A 10,585-nucleotide genomic window follows, 5' to 3' on the forward strand; every position below is an offset into this window, starting at 1 on the left:
ATATCATGTGGAAGGGGGTAATTCTTTGGCTTATTTCATTACTAAAAGTTCATATAAATATAGGTCCACAAACCCTTCGTTACCGATTTACAGGGTGTTGAAATTTTAAAATTTTTTTAGTTTTTTCTCTATAGCTCCCATAGTTTTTGAGATATTTAGCTGAAATTTGGAATATAGGTTACGCTGTAGGGCTTACATCATTGGGAAGGCCAAATGGTTGCGATATTCTACAGAGTGATATTTTTTCGGGGTTCATGCCCCCTTTTCTTCCCCTGAACTTTTGTGCGGTGCGCCGCTGGTAGATTCTAAAATCAAAACTGAATTTTATGTTTTGAGAAACTTTTCTGCCTCCTATGATTTTTTCGTATCTGCGACCGTTATCGAGAAAAAAAATAAAAAACGATGTTATGTCATTCGTTAGATGTTTAAATTCTTAAAATGATCCAGCAGGTTTTGGCTTTATTTAGATATTTTCTTGTTTTTATTAATTTTGACAGTTTATTCAGCCACACTAGTTGAATGCTATCCTCCACGTCTTTTATGTGTTTGAATATCAGCTCCAATGTCAGCGAGGGAGGTGGCAGACGTCCTCCTCAAGCAATGACCAGTGTAACTGGATGTACCTGGAAGTTTTAAGTATTCTGGAACTCTTTGGGGAATTTTTTCAAAACTGTTGATGTCAACTGGTTGTATTGTGCACTTACCGTGATTATAGAAAATGAAAATTCTATTTTTTTGTACTTCTTTGTGTCTTAATTGCAAATACTTATGATAAATTTTCTTTTTGGTTTTGGTTTTAGTATCATGTAAAGTTATAACTAAAACTTTTCATATGTCTTCTATATCTTTATCAGTTAAACTGCACAATTTTGCACACGGACATGGCCCATTTAAACCGAATATTAGTACCATTTTCATTAAAAAGAACTTATCGTCTGGAACCTCTTTAAAAAAACATAGAAACGTTTTCCATAGTTAAAACTTTTCATTTATTTGCTTCATATGTGTCATTTTGACGTTTTAAAAAATCAAGTAGCTTTTTATATTGTGATATATCCATTTTTTTGTGTTTATTTGTATTTGTTTTTCCACATAATCGGTCGATAGCCGCACGGTTTAAGGCGTCAGTACTTAAATCGATGTGTCGATCTGCCCAGGTTTCGAATCCCGCGGCCGGTAGACCGTAGATTAGCTATGCTTGTACGGAGGATTAGCACCCTCTGTGCAGGTATGGTAGGGTGGAAGAATGTTGGCTTGGGTCAATGTGAGAGATTGATACCGGTTGGCATTTGACCATCCCCCTAATTAATGAGGTTTTCCAGGTTTCCCTCATTCCTGCACTGAATGGTGGTTAGGGCCTACCAACATAAGTCGTTCCTGGGCGCAAATGCGGCCTGCGTAATAATAATATACCGCCTCCTCTCCCGCACAAGTCTCCGACTTCTGGGCTAACTCTCGTAGTTAGGATGAGGAGTAGATATATTATTATTACATGGAATATGTTGACCATAAACTGGATGCCTTAAGAGATTTTGCCTAAAATAACGAGACATTGTATGAAAAACACTGAAATATGTATAAAAAATAGCTTACCTTGTCAAAGAACTATACTAGCATTACACGTTCATCAGTTCCTAGTGCACTTTTTCCACTTACAAATTATATAATTATAATTAATATACAGGTGACATGGAAAAAAGGATCTCAAAACATATAAAAAGTTCCTATACACTTATGTCTAAATTCCTTTTGTTTTCGAGATACAAAGTGTTAAAGAAATTTTGGAACATATTGATTTTTTTTATTATTTCCGATTAAGTGGAGGGAATGTATTGACAATTGGTACATAATATCCTCTACAGGTTGCCAACCAGTGGTGGGGTTGAAAAATTGAGAGGAACTCTTAATAGGAATTATATTACCTATCGCAAAATGTTAAAATAATAATTTTTACAAGACCGCATTGATTTATTAATTTGATTTAAGCATAGTGAACCCTCTAACTCCGCCATTGGTTGTCAACCTGTAGGGGATATTATGTACCAATTGTCAGTAGATTCCCTTCACTTAATTGGGAGTAATAAATAAAAATCAATATTTTCCAAAATGTTTTGAGATCCTTTATCTTGTGGTGCTATGCATTGCACTTTTTTCCATGTCACCCTGTTTAACTTACAATCAATTCGACTCACAAAAACGAAACTTAACTGTTATTATATACGGGGTGAGTCAACGCTGTAGCAAAGTTGATTTATCGCTAGAATATAGTTGAGGCAAAATATCTCAAAATAGGTTCGTGTGGGTGGGCAAGAAATACTCATTTTAAAAATAATTTAACTTATAATTCGTTTACGGAGGGCTGACCAAAGTTGTATTTTTTTTAAATGGAACACCCTGTATTTTATATGGAATTATGCAACCATTTCGTAATAAGTACTATGTGTCAAAAACCAGCCGTTTCGAGATAATAATATTTTAATACAAAAAATTACATTTTCGGCGTTACACTTGATCGCTGCTGATATACTCGTTTTTGAGATACACTCTAAGCAATCGTCACCTATATTGTACTATGTTCACCGTAAATTCTAAACTGGGCACTGTTTACAAATGTCATAAAGAGTGTTCACAAAATTGTACCAAATGTCATCTTTTTCAAAGGCAAAATTTTGTTTTTTTTTAAATGGAACACCCTGTATTTTTTAACTGGATGTGAAAGACCTCAAATCTACAACTTTCATAATAGATGTTATATCAGCTCCTCATATTTTACGATATTTTTCGCAATTTTTCTATTTTTCATTTACCATAAATAGCATCGACGCACTAGGGCTTTGCAGAAAAGAACAATGATCCTAAATTATGCAGCTTTCTTATTCTTATTGAATTTTTAGTGATCTTTTATACATATGATAGCAAAATATATATTTATTGATAAAACAAAGTTTTATTAAGTGTTACAAAAGATGTTCAAAAATATTTCCTCTTTCTTGAATACACAAGTTAATTCGGCGAACAATATCAATGTGAACGTCATCTAGCATATCTGGTGTAATATCAAGACAAGCTTGTCTTATTCTATTCATCATCTATTCATCATTTCATATCGTCACGAGTAGTTGGTGGCCCTGTCTTTTACAAATCCCCACAAAAAAAAAATCAATTGGTGTAAGGTCGAATGATTTAGGAGGCCATGACAGTGGTCGACTTCACCCATGTATATATTAGGATAAAATTCATCAAGATAGAACAAAACCATACAAACAATATTAATTAACTAAGAATAACTATTTGAATCACAGAAAACGCTAATGACAGTAAAAACTATTGACATTTATAAACATTTCTTTTGTTTCACTGCCATATCAATGCCTTCCTAGGATATTTTCACAAAAAATAAAGGAACTGCTAAAATTTTTCCATCCGAGCCTCCCCTAAAAGTTGCAGCCTTTTTAGGTGGAAGTAAAAAAATCATGCTTTTTCAACTGCCTTTTTTTGGTGCTCTACAAGGCATAGGGTAGGGCAGTATAAGGTTTCATATTCTCAATTTACAAATATTTATAAAGAAAAAAGAGGTATAGGGTAGTGTGCAAATGCTGTTCTCCAAAACGAAAATGTCCTTTTAAATTATTATAGTAAGTCTTGCGTTATTCTGATTGGCTCCAATTATTGGCATTACCAAACTGTTGCTTGTAAATCAAATTTATTGTAGTTTTTTTATGCTAATAATAACAGTCAAAATGAATATGTATTACCCGCTGGTTATTTTTTACAATAGGCTAAACTTAAACTTCTTCTGTGCAAATGTTTGTGCAATTTGAGTAACCCCTTCCCAAATAAAATTGGACAAGGATCGCAACCATTTCATTTCCTCCAACCATTTCGGATCGCCCTGTATATTTAACTCGGCTTTTGCCAATCCACGTATCGATTATCTTCAGCAACACCTGCATCCTAGATCAAATGTCATAGGTCACTGTAACATCTTATTATTGTTATATAAAATATCGTCCCGTTAGACAAACACATTGTTTCCAATTGTGTTGTCAAATTACGTTCGATTTGGTTTTCCTGGACAAGTAAATTGCCACGTAAATTGTTTGTACTATCCCGCAGCTTTCACGGCGTGTTTTTTCTTCAATTTCAGTGGGAAAATTAGTACAATACTCCATCATTGCTAAGACAATTGGTAAAGATTATCCACGCCATAAGTACAGTACTAGTTCGCGTTCGAGATTGATATGTAGATAGTTTTGACGCCCTGCGAAAGTAAAACCAGGTACTGTAAGCGACAAAGTTTTTGGTGTGATAAATATACAGAAATACACAAAATTTACATACAGTAGTCTTGTATTTATATTATATTTTTAAATCTTTGATAAGCTAGATCCATGAGAATTTTTTTTACATTTTCATTGTTGGTTTATTTTCAATAAAACTGTAAAACGGAAGACAAAGAACAATTGAGCAAAAATGAAAACTTGTTTTTATGTAAAATATGTTAATTACTTCTAACCCCCAATGTCAACTTACCACTTAATCGTGAGGTACAGTTTTCAAAAGTAGTTCCCGAAAAGGAGGATTGAAGGCTAAAATATATGGCGCTAATAACAGGCAAGTTGCTGTCAACCAGGCAGAGGTAGTGATCATTGAATACTATGCAGAGGAATCAATACTGTCGGTCAAAGACCAACAAACTGTTATTTCCTGGTACTGTTGAAGATAATAAGTGCATACCAGATCATTTCTAATTTGGGATGGATTTGTTTTGGTGATTTGGTAAGGCTAGGATGTCAGAACTTTGTGATTTGAAGGACATTGAGGAAACGAGGAGGCTCATGAGTTAACTAGATCAGACCCATCTACAGTCCTAAAGGCTCTGCTACTATTGATTGTGTTATTGAGACTTCTGCAGAGATGAGTTAAAGTTAAAACCGAAAAGTTGTGACAGGGAACCTCTACATAAAGGCAAACCAAGAAGTTCCAAAAGGAATCATCAAGGGACAGTTGACATCGATGAAGTGGACAGTAGACAACTACTATCAAAGTCGCAGGTCAACAAGGATACAGTAGTAACAAAACATTACACATTTAGGGAATATATGAGTAATATTGACCTGGTGCGAAATAGAATACATAGGTTTTGATAGGAGGTTGTTAATGCTGTGAGATCTAATTAAAAGACTGGAGAATAGAAAAATGAAAATCTGCTCACAGTGAAAAATAATAAGAAAAACCCATATCCCTAGAATCTGCAATCTTTCTCTCTCTCTCTCTCTCTCTCTCTCTCTGTACATACTTTTTAAAATTGGAAAAGAATTAAAAAACGCAGTTGAATGTGATTATGGCTTTCATAGAAGAAGTATTTTAATCTGGAAGCAACCTGGCCCTTATTGGTTGTCAAACTTTCTTTGTTCAAGCACATCTTTACGTTCAGCTGAACGTAAAGGCCATTTCATTAAAAGAATCAAACAAAACCAACAATCTCACCAACAACAATTTGTAAAGGTGTCTTCAGTTGTTCGATCTGAAGGCAAGACGTTGTCTAAACCCACCCCAGATTTCACACAAGACTCCCTGGGGACCTGCTTTCGTTACCGCTAGTGTTATTATTATCTCCAGTTCATGAAATCTTCTGTCAGCTCAGGATTTTTTATGCCACGTAGTATCAGCGTTAAACCTCTCACAATTTATAGCATTCCGTAAGGTATAATTATATAAACTATATATTTATCGCTCCTATCGGCCTCTGTTGCTCCCCCTCAGACAGAACGTTACTAACAGTTTTCCTCGAGCGTACTCCTCTTCATCACGACTTCTTAGCATGATTCCCATTTTTTCCGGGGAATCGTACGTGTGGTTTATTTGACTAGGTGAGCTGTTGCGGCGTACAGCATGTCGCTAATGGCAATAGTTAGGATTTATAGAATAATAGCGTCTGAGTCACGAGAAAGAAATGAGACAGGGCTGGGAAGACCGATCTACACCGAGAGAAAGGTGCGTTGAATTTAAATTACATCAGAAAACAGTAAGCAGAAATATAAACGTTCTTTTAATTCCCAAAACAATATTTTCATACGTTACAATGGAAATAGAAGTTTAAGAAATACAACTAGGAAGCAAACTGAAACAAAACGAAAGTTTTTGGTGTTTACAAACTTGGGAATTATTTCTTAGGAATATCTCATATTTTTACATTAAATTACATGACAAAAAAATAAATCAAAGAATACTGATCTTATATAACAAACAAAACTTAAACATATTGAGAACTGCTGGAGTCGAGAAGGCATGACACAAATGACAAAATTTTCTTACAGATATTTTAAAAGAAATAAAGAGAAATAGTTTTGGCCAATATAGCGAGCACAAAACAATATACTCTAGAACATTTGTGTTCAAAACTTTTTTAGATGTAACAACAGGAGAACATAACCTAGAAAAGTTTATATTATAAAATGTGGCTTTACAAGAGAGTCGGAGACTAAGTTACCTTTGTTATACCACCATTAGTCAGTCTACACTAAGCATATAGGATACTTAAATACGAGAGGATATTTGAAGAAAACGCATTTGGAGGAAATGCTTTTTGCAAATAGAATATATATTTGTTAGTATCTAGAGACCACACTGATATGATGAAAACTCCTTTGGTACCGCTGACTTCTCTAATGGTTCTATCTCTGTTTACAACTGTTGCTTCATTTCTATTTGGAAATTGTACGATATTAACTCGCAAGTTTCTGCGTTTCCATACGTTGTCAGCATGTCTATTAATTCATTAAATATTTTGGTGCTAAAGGTCACAATAAATTTATAATAATTTCTATAATGAAAACTAAAATAGAGTTGATGATTAATTAAAGCTGAATTTTCTGTTTACTAAAAGAAAGGGACAAAGAAACAGACATGCCATTTACAGCCAAAAATATTCATCTCTTATGTAGTATGTAGCTCGGGAACGATTCCAGAAGTTCTCAATAAGTTTTTACAATTTTGATTATTATTAATTTTAGCCTTGGTTTTGCATCCGCAATGATTTTAATTGTTGATAACGCTCATTGTTAGTGCATTCTACGTAGTATAAAAACTTATGAGCACGCTCCACATAAAGAAGTATAAACGTTGTGGTCAAGAATTCCAATTCTGGAAAAACCTTTTATTATGATTTAAAAAACTTATTCATAACTTAATTCTGTTCAGTGGAAACTAACACATCTCTGAGTGTAAAGCCAGGCTATGAAGAACATCATCCTACTCTCCACACTAATGTTATTAACGATCCTAGTAGGCGAGATATACAGTCACTGTCTTATGCAACTAAGCTTTTTGTACGCTCTCGTAAAGACATTTGCAAATGAAAAACAATAAAATTGACAGATTTACAGTTGCCGTGGCTTTAACATCTGTCATAAGATAAAAACTCAGTTGTCTGATAGATAGCAGCGGAGATACGGCTGCTTTGGTTTTAAATTGCCGATGGTTTATACGAGTTTTCAGTAAATAAAGTTCAAACTCGATTTTTTCTTGCAAATTACAAAAGTTAAGGAGTATATTAAAGAGAATGTTCATTTTAAAATATATAGCTACTTTGGTATAGTAAAAATATCTTATTTAACTCTTATTGCTTTTTGCAGAAGGATATAAGCAGTAAAATCAATTCAACAATTGATATTCATTGCGGAATGTCAAGTAGGCAAGTAAGTAGCAGCAAAAAAACATTTAATTTAAGTTTTAAATAACATGGGGTTCATTAACTGTATATATTACAATTTTTAATTTCGAAATTTGTAATGGTAATGCAGGTATTTACTTAACTGCAATTAAAAAATATACCACACATTTGTTTAGAATATTTGGCGAAGTATTGTTTAATTCTTTTACTTTTAAATCAAATTTTGCGTTACAAGAAATGTCAAATATTTACCATTAATTTCAAGTACATTTATTATATCTTGAATTTGCATTTAAATTTTTCATTCACGTTTTCAACACGGAAAAGATTCGCTTTATCAAATGAAACATGAAAATCAGTACTTACAATATTATTACCTTAATAAAAAAAATAATAAACTATTGCTTAATTTTTCTTTAGTTACTATAGTCATCGGGAATAATTTGCTGCAATTCTCCATATATAGAAATACAAATAGTTCGGCATTTAATGTTACAGAAACATAACATTGGTTGCAATGAATTATATTGTGTATGTCGTCAAGATAAAACACAATATCTCTGTAACTGATAAAATCTGAAAAATTTATTGCCTAATAAGATGTTTTTTATACTTCTTTTATAGACCCATTAAAGATAGATGCTAGTAGATGTTATCTTTATATGCAGTGTTTTCTGTTATCGATGAATGAAAGAAACGTTTTTTTGTTCAAATAGATCAACTAATTGTATCATGATCTTTTTATCCAGGATTTTTAATACACTCAGCAAAAAAATTAAAGGAGCAGGAAGGTTTCCAAATTTTTTTAGTGACTTTTGAAGGACTGTTAACTACGTGAATAGTGGTCTTATCGAGAAAAAAAAGAAGCTTAAAGATTCTAGTTTGGAAGTTTTGAAATGAAAAATTTTTTTGAGCATCACTCTCGGCATAATCAAAAGAAATAACGATTATTTTTCATTGACATAAACGGTTATTGATTGAAAAGGCACTTTTTTCTTTTGATTATCCATATCTCATCAACTAATGATCGTACAGCGAATGGAAGATTGGTTTTAAAAACATGAATCATTTTATTCGAAAAAATGCAAAAAAATTTCTTGCTTTTTGAAAAATCAACGAGTACTTTACAAATATTGCGAAAAGTACCAATGTTTGTAGGGTTTTTTTTTCAGCTCAATACAGTTTTATAAAAAATTAAAGGAATATGTAGGTACGTCAAAATGTGAAAAATTGTTAAAATTAAATTTTTCTCTTTTTCAGTAAACCCCGCTATTGCTCCGTAGACTTGAGTTCTTGCCTCAATACAGTCGACCAACTTTCTAATGGAATACTAGTTGTTTTTCAAAATTGGTGTTGCTGACACGTATTTTCAATTTTCTTTGGTGTACCACGTTTATTTAAACCAGTTGCACACCCAACTAATTTTTTTCAGATAATTTCTGATTCGCCTTGTATATATCTAAATTAAAAACACTATGAAGGAAGACCACTATTGTAGGAAGACTTTTAAAAATAATTAGTCATAAAATAATTATGTACTACAACAATTTTTTATGACTCATCAGCCGATTATAAAAAAAAACTATTATATTATTAAAGTGCTTTGCCTAATTTGAAGCTATAGATACTATAATAACTATTGTACAAAAACTGGTAATGATGTTAAATCGCAGAAAAGTGTTTTGATGGTACAATCCGTGGAAGAATATAATAACTTTGGATAAAATGGGCTGGGGACGATAATAATAGTATTAACAACAATAATCACAGCCCCACAAAAAAAGCGGAAGGTCCCAAATACAAGACCATGGTAGCTATATGTTTTTGGGGTCGCTGAATCCGAATCCGGTGTCCGTTAACCCTGGTTGAAGGTCAGTTCAAGGTCAAATGCAGAGAATCAATTGCCAACAAAGTAAACCTACATATCCATACGTTTTTGGGGTCGGTGAATCCGAATCCGGTGTCCGTTAAACCTGGTTGAAAGTCAGTTTAAGGTCAAATGCAGATAATCAATTGCCAACAAAGTAAACCTACATATCTATACGTTTTTGGGGTCGGTGAATCCGAATCCGGTATCCGTTTGACCCACACATTGTAATCGATCAACATTTATTCTTGTTACACTTACGATGACAATCATTGTAAAAAAATTGGCATATAAACCTACAAATAAATGACATAATTTTGCGTAAAAAGTTAAAATATCAATGTCGATAAATCTTCCTGATATTCTACCTAAATAAAATCAAAGGTAGTGGAAAATTCAACCACAGGTTTTAAGTTTAGACAATTAACATTACAATTACCAAATTACAAATATTTAAATATTTCTAATTTTTCAAAATCTACAATGCAAAATCTACGAATAAAATTATAACAAAAATTAAGCTAAATAAAGTAAACAAAACGATATGATGAAGATAACAAATTTCAAAAACACTACCCCCTTATTGAACACATGTTACTAACTGCTTCCATAAATATCTCAAGGAATTTTTGAATTCTTAATAAAAAAAATTTAGGGTTTTTGACCTACCCTGCAGAACAAAATTGAACTACATCATGGTCATATTTTCTAAACAAGCCAAAACTTTTATAAAGAATGCATTTTTCTCGTATCTTTCACTTATTGGTCCATTGGTCCTTTTGTAAGCTCAATCCGCCGACACACTGTATATATTAAAAGCATGATTCAGAATTATTCCTATTCAAATATTCAACAAGATTAGTTTCCATTTTCCTACAACTTTGGCCAATATAATAGTTACAATAATTACAACGCAATTTTAAAGATAAACTCCAGAATGATAATTTTCGATCCTTATGAACAATAACGTTACTAAAGTTTATTATTTAAAATCGTTTTATTATTTATTTTAGTACGATGACGTTTTTTTTTAAATCTGAATA

Source organism: Anoplophora glabripennis, unplaced genomic scaffold, assembly GCF_000390285.2.
Source record: "Anoplophora glabripennis isolate ALB-LARVAE unplaced genomic scaffold, Agla_2.0 scaffold366, whole genome shotgun sequence".
Classification (NCBI taxonomy): Eukaryota; Metazoa; Arthropoda; class Insecta; order Coleoptera; family Cerambycidae; genus Anoplophora; species Anoplophora glabripennis.